Source organism: Rhinichthys klamathensis, unplaced genomic scaffold (assembly GCF_029890125.1).
Source record: "Rhinichthys klamathensis goyatoka isolate OS25496 unplaced genomic scaffold, OSU_Roscu_1.1 h1tg000001l_1, whole genome shotgun sequence".
NCBI classification, from domain to species: Eukaryota; Metazoa; Chordata; class Actinopteri; order Cypriniformes; family Leuciscidae; genus Rhinichthys; species Rhinichthys klamathensis.
In genome coordinates, this window is record NW_026606555.1 from 1,507,352 (window position 1) to 1,514,512 (window position 7,161).

General features: G+C 41.2%; 3 non-coding genes across 3 annotated transcripts; all 3 read left to right on the top strand.

Moving 5' to 3' along the window:
- The first annotated feature begins 1,348 nt into the window (after positions 1-1,348).
- On the top strand, positions 1,349-1,562 carry LOC130093078 (small nucleolar RNA U3). Its single transcript, XR_008807951.1, has one exon. It is a non-coding gene; the product is annotated as a small nucleolar RNA U3 (small nucleolar RNA).
- A 1,499-nt stretch (positions 1,563-3,061) lies between these two features.
- On the top strand, positions 3,062-3,275 carry LOC130095129 (small nucleolar RNA U3). Its single transcript, XR_008808051.1, has one exon. It is a non-coding gene; the product is annotated as a small nucleolar RNA U3 (small nucleolar RNA).
- A 2,948-nt stretch (positions 3,276-6,223) lies between these two features.
- LOC130092972 (small nucleolar RNA U3) lies at positions 6,224-6,437 on the top strand. The gene has a single exon (XR_008807950.1). It is a non-coding gene; the product is annotated as a small nucleolar RNA U3 (small nucleolar RNA).
- Positions 6,438-7,161: the final 724 nt, after the last annotated feature.

Here is a 7,161-nt window from a genome sequence, read left to right on the forward strand (position 1 = left end):
GGGTTTCTGCTTGTCTCTTTTTCTATTCTCTTCTTTCCTTCAGTGATTCTGCTTGTTAACAGGTTTATTAAGGTTGAGATGACTCCATATTTAATATACACAGATTTTGTGGCTCAGATAAAGTCCAGTTCTGGTTTATTTCTTTGCTCTTGGCTGACATGTGGCATTGCTATGGCCTGCTTGTGGCCCAGATCTGGCAAACAGGAGTGGGCCACCCAAGGGCCGTCATTCCATGCTGCATGTGGGCCAGATCTGTATCCCACAAGTGCCCCGGATCTGGGCCGAAACAATGTTGCTATCTGGGTATGGGTGTCAAAAAACCTTTTCATAAATGGTTCTACAAAGAACCTAATAAAGTGACATGAAGAACTGTTATAGGTTCTTTAAAGAACTTTTGAGAATGGTTCTTCAAGGAACCTTTCAGTGAAAGGTTCTTTGGGTAACCAAAAAAGGTTCTTCTATGGCATCGCTGTGAAACCCCCTTTTTGGTTCTTCCTTGCACCTTTATTTTTAAGAGTGTATGAGGTGCTGAAGCACACGTTGGCCAAGAGAGAAACCGGCTGAAGAGCAAGAAGACAGAGACAGACTTGCAACATCTTCTTTTTAATGATTTTGCCTTTCTTCAGTTGTGTCTTCCCCCTTTAAGGTGGCCTAGCGTTGAAACAGATGTGGGGAACAAAGCCGCCACTGATACCACAGCCCGGAAGGAACCTAAGTTCCAGTTTACATTCCTAAGTTGTTGGCTAAATAAAAGATCATTTCTGTTAACCCTGCTCCCGTCTCTCTTGTGGTTGTGTTTTGTGGCAGCTTAAACCTCTCCTCGTCTTGGGGCCCGTGTCACGGCGTCCTTTGAATAAAGCGAACGTTGTCTCATCCGAGATGCAATACCGCATCACTGCAAAAACTTGAAATGTTTGCAGCGATGTGGTATTGCATCTCGTATAAGAAAGCAGATACGAAAATCAGGTGCTATTGAAAAAACGGGCCTGACACGGGTTCATTTCACATTTCGATGTCAGCCATAGCATGTTTTCTAAGTGCGCGACCGACGTCAGCTTGTTTCTGAAATGTCTACATAAAGAATTGTTAATGTGCCTGTGACTTTTCTTTTCAAAGATTTTCTACATTTAGCTTCAACAAATGTAAACTACAAAGCATGGCACGGGCAGCTATGCTTACAAAAAAGTATGACATTATGGATTGTTGTGTGTATTCCACATATCTTAACAGTAGGCTTCAAAGAGATTGTGGAAGTAAACTTTAAAGCCCACAAAATTTAACTAGGCAAAACCCTTTTAGAGGAGAGGCGCAGCAGAATGGAATGCCGATTGAGTTTCCATAAACCGTTAAGACTATATTTTCAGGGATCATTTCTATAGTTCTTTGCTTGGAAATGTGTTTCGAAAGTGTTTGTCTCCCAACCCACGATGAAGAGTAATGATGCTCCTTTCTGAACGTGAATTGGGCGCAGAGCAGCGACTTTGATTGTGAGCTCTGTGTCATTGATGAATGTTCTGTATTGCTTTTTGCAATATTGAAGAAAGAAGTATGTTCTGAGTGGTGTTTGACATTTAAGTCTCATTTTGGAATTTCTTTGTTTTTGCATCTGTAGGTCCCATGCACAAAACTTTGTTGAAAGGCAGAACCGTTTGCAATGATGCAGGACTGTGTGTTGTGTAAGACAGCAGTTGCAAAAAGTGGGTTTTATGGTAAAGAGTGTTCTGGATATGTGCTCAGTTTGAGGTCAGTCATTGCAAGTTTTCCAAGAACGCAATCAAAGTCAAGTGTCTGAAATGCCTACGTTAGCAATTGTTGGTAGGTGTGGGACTTTTTCGTTGGACGTCAACTCTGTGTCGTTGATGAAGTTTCTGTGTAGCTTTTGTCGATGTTGAAGAAAGGGGTATATAATCTGAGCGTTGTTTGACATTTGTGCCTTTTGAGAAAGTGGATTGTTTTAGAAGCTTTTCTGAAATGCTTTGTGGCAATCCAATATTGGAAAGAGGAGCCCAGGACCAATGGAGCAGCTCCCGGCTAGGACAAGACATCAATCATGAGCATTTCCACCAACTCACATTCCAAACTTGGAACCACCTACAGCTATAGGCAATGATGGCCTAATGGAGGTCACCGTACAATTGGGAACTCTGCTACACTCAAGGCTAGATGGTTCTAAGTACAGAATCCTTCAGTATGAGGTGCTGAAGCACACGTTGGCCAAGAGAGAAACCGGCTGAAGAGTAAGAAGACAGAGACAGACTTGCAACATCTTCTTTTTAATGATTTTACCTTTCTTCAGTTTTGTCTTCCCCCTTTAAGGTGGCCTAGCGTTGAAACAGATGTGGGGAACAAAGCCGCCACTGATACCACAGCCCAGAAGGAACCTAAGTTCCAGTTTACATTCCTAAGTTCTTGGCTAAATAAAAGATCATTTCTGTTAACCCTGCTCCCGTCTCTCTTGTGGTTGTGTTTTGTGGCAGCTTAAACCTCTCCTCGTCTTGGGGCCCGTGTCACGGCGTCCTTTGAATAAAGCGAACGTTATCTCATCCGAGATGCAATACCGCATCACTGCAAAAACTTGAAATGTTTGCAGCGATGTAGTATTGCATCTCGGATAAGACAGCAGATACGAAAACCAGGTGCTATTGAAAAAACGGGCCTGATACGGGTTCATTTCACATTTCGATGTCAGCCATAGCATGTTTTCTAAGTGCGCGACCGACGTCAGCTTGTTTCTGAAATGTCTACATAAAGAATTGTTAATGTGCCTGTGACTTTTCTTTTCAAAGATTTTCTACATTTAGCTTCAACAAATGTAAACTGCAAAGCATGACACGGGCAGCTATGCTTACAAAAAAGTATGAGATTATGGATTGTTGTGTGTATTCCACATATCTTAACAGTAGGCTTCAAAGAGATTGTGGAAGTCCTTTCTGCTTTTGGCTCCGATGTATGCGCTAAAATGTCACGTAAACTTTAAAGCCCACAAAATTCAACTAGGCAAAACCCTTTTAGAGGAGAGGCGCAGCAGAATGGAATGCCGATTGAGTTTCCGTAAACCGTTAAGACTATATTTTCAGGGATCATTTCTATAGTTCTTTGCTTGGAAATGTGTTTTGAAAGTGTTTGTCTCCCAACCCACGATGAAGAGTAATGATGCTTCTTTCTGAGCGTGAGTTGGGCGCAGAGCAGCGACTTTGGTTGTGAGCTCTGTGTAGTTGATGAACGTTCTGTATTACTTTTTGCAATATTGAAGAAAGGAGTATGTTCTGAGTGGTGTTTGGCATTTAAGTCTCATTTTGGAATTTCTTTGTTTTTGCATCTGTAGGTCCCATGCAGAAAACTTTGTTGAAAGGCAGAACCGTTTGCAAATGACGCAGGACTGTGTGTTGTGTAAGACAGCAGTTGCAAAAAGTGGGTTTTATGGTAAAGAGTGCTCTGGATATGTGCTCAGTTTGAGGTCAGTCAATGCAAGTTTTCCAAGAATGCAATCAAAGTCAAGTGTCTGAAATGCCTACGTTAGCAATTGTTGGTAGGTGTGGGACTTTTTCGTTGGACGTCAACTCTGTGTCGTTGATGAAGTTTCTGTGTAGCTTTTGTCGATGTTGAAGAAAGGGGTATATAATCTGAGCGTTGTTTGACATTTGTGCCTTTTGAGAAAGTGGATTGTTTTAGAAGCTTTTCTGAAATGCTTTGTGGCAATCCAATATTGGAAAGAGGAGCCCAGGACCAATGGAGCAGCTCCCGGCTAGGACAAGACATCAATCATGAGCATTTCCACCAACTCACATTCCAAACTTGGAACCACCCACAGCTGTAGGCAATGATGGCCTAATGGAGGTCACCGTACAATTGGGAACTCTGCTACACTCAAGGCTAGATGGTTCTAAGTGCATAATCCTTCAGTATGAGGTGCTGAAGCACACGTTGGCCAAGAGAGAAACCGGCTGAAGAGTAAGAAGACAGAGACAGACTTGCAACATCTTCTTTTTAATGATTTTACCTTTCTTCAGTTTTGTCTTCCCCCTTTAAGGTGGCCTAGCGTTGAAACAGATGTGGGGAACAAAGCCGCCACTGATACCACAGCCCAGAAGGAACCTAAGTTCCAGTTTACATTCCTAAGTTATTGGCTAAATAAAAGATCATTTCTGTTAACCCTGCTCCCGTCTCTCTTGTGGTTGTGTTTTGTGGCAGCTTAAACCTCTCCTCGTCTTGGGGCCCGTGTCACGGCGTCCTTTGAATAAAGCGAACGTTATCTCATCCGAGATGCAATACCGCATCACTGCAAAAACTTGAAATGTTTGCAGCGATGTGGTATTGCATCTCGGATAAGACAGCAGATACGAAAATCAGGTGCTATTGAAAAAACGGGCCTGATACGTAGGGCTGGGCGATGTATCGCACTATATTGTTATGCGCATCTCGTCAGTAAAGCCGGTTCCTTGATTAGTAGTAAATCACCTTCACCTGTTTTTCAGATGGAGCGGCATTTACTACAAAGAGCCGTAGTTAACTGACAAGCTGAGCCAAATCACACTAATATCGCGGACGTATCGCCAGCGATATTTAATGCGATATGGCTCAGCTTGTCAGTTAACTACGGCTCTTTACACAGCAAAAACTCCAGTGTTAAATGAACACACCTGGGAGCGTATATGAGTCCACACTCAAGAGTGTTAAAGTTAATGAGATATTTAAGTGATTAATTGAGTGATGATTGAGCATTATTGAAGAAACCTAAAGCAGAATCACTGAAGAAGAAAACCGGAATTTCAGGTCACCATCATGGAGATGAGTGTTTGCTTTAGTTGGGCTCTTGACCCTTATATTATTAACTTTAGTTTTTGTTCAGCTGTTGTATCCGAGTCATACCTGCCAGATGAACAAAGAAAAACAATGATCTAATGGTATTGATTATATTATGACATTCATCATTTGAGCTAATTGTTTGTGATTAATGCTGTTGGTTACAGCATAACTGAGATTCTGCATAAATGTCCAGAATTTGTGATATAATATAAAAGATTTCTTAAAAAAAAAAAAAATCTTTGTTTTAGGCAGACACAGATATCAAGATTCAGTTAATGCATCTCAACAATGGTGATGAACAGAATATTCAATTAGGAAAAGTAAATTACAGAGACAATTCAGATCATAATTTATTCATACCGCAATGCATGATGGGAGCCATTAATGAGTTGTGATTGGTGGCAACAAGGATTATTATTGTCACCACGGTTGAGATTCACAGGCTGATTATTGATGTCTGCGTTTCTAAATAAATGCATTTGAAAGTGATTTGATCAGAACAATTTTTATTAAATGGTTTGGATTTTAAGAAACATACGATTATCACATGCTGTAGGACCACTAAACTGTTGCTACCAAATTAAACAAGATCATCTGAATGAGTTTCATTTTTCAGATCACAGCATGATTATGTCAAAACATAACCAACACTATCAGATCACACTTGTTTTTGTTCATTTGACTGTTATAAATCAATAACAGCAGACAAACAAAATTTAAACTCAAAGTATAAGGATCAAGAGCCCAACTAAAGCAAACACTGATCGCCATAACGGTGGCTTACAATTTTAGATTTTCTCCTTCAGTGATTCTGCTTGTTAACATCAGGTGTCTTCAATAATGCTCAATGATCACTAAATTAATCACTTAATTATCTCATTAACTTTAACACTCATATCTGCATCATATCTTCCATCTGAAAGCAGGTGAAGGCGATTTACTACTAATCAAAGAACCGGCTTTACTGAAGAGACGCGCATAACAATATCGTGCGATATATCGCCCAGCCCTACTGATACGGGTTCATTTCACATTTCGATGTCAGCCATAGCATGTTTTCTAAGTGCGCGACCGACGTCAGCTTGTTTCTGAAATGTCTACATAAAGATTTGTTAATGTGCCTGTGACTTTTCTTTTCAAAGATTTTCTACATTTAGCTTCAACAAATGTAAACTGCAAAGCATGACATGGGCAGCTATGCTTACAAAAAAGTATGAGATTATGGATTGTTGTGTGTATTCCACATATCTTAACAGTAGGCTTCAAAGAGATTGTGGAAGTCCTTTCTGCTTTTGGCTCCGATGTATGCGCTAAAATGTCACGTAAACTTTAAAGCCCACAAAATTCAACTAGGCAAAACCCTTTTAGAGGAGAGGCGCAGCAGAATGGAATGCCGATTGAGTTTCCGTAAACCGTTAAGACTATATTTTCAGGGATCATTTCTATAGTTCTTTGCTTGGAAATGTGTTTTGAAAGTGTTTGTCTCCCAACCCACAATGAAGAGTAATGATGCTTCTTTCTGAGCGTGAATTGGGCGCAGAGCAGCGACTTTGGTTGTGAGCTCTGTGTCGTTGATGAACGTTCTGTATTGCTTTTTGCAATATTGAAGAAAGGAGTATGTTCTGAGTGGTGTTTGGCATTTAAGTCTCATTTTGGAATTTCTTTGTTTTTGCATCTGTAGGTCCCATGCAGAAAACTTTGTTGAAAGGCAGAACCGTTTGCAATGACGCAGGACTGTGTGTTGTGTAAGACAGCAGTTGCAAAAAGTGGGTTTTATGGTAAAGAGTGCTCTGGATATGTGCTCAGTTTGAGGTCAGCCATTGCAAGTTTTCCAAGAACACAATCAAAGTCAAGTGTCTGAAATGCCTACGTTAGCAATTGTTGGTAGGTGCGGGACTTTTTCGTTGGACGTCAACTCTGTGTCGTTGATGAAGTTTCTGTGTAGCTTTTGTCGATGTTGAAGAAAGGGGTATATAATCTGAGCGTTGTTTGACATTTGTGCCTTTTGAGAAAGTGGATTGTTTTAGAAGCTTTTCTGAAATGCTTTGTGGCAATCCAATATTGGAAAGAGGAGCCCAGGACCAATGGAGCAGCTCCCGGCTAGGAAAAGACATCAATCATGAGCATTTCCACCAACTCACATTCCAAACTTGGAACCACCCACAGCTGTAGGCAATGATGGCCTAATGGAGGTCACCGTACAATTGGGAACTCTGCTACACTCAAGGCTAGATGGTTCTAAGTACAGAATCCTTCAGTGTAGTTGAAATGTGCGCTGTGATCCTTGTTCCAAGCAAGCTGTTGACCCGGAGCTCTCTGCACTGCTCCGCTCCCTGCGCGTGAAACTGCGCGCAG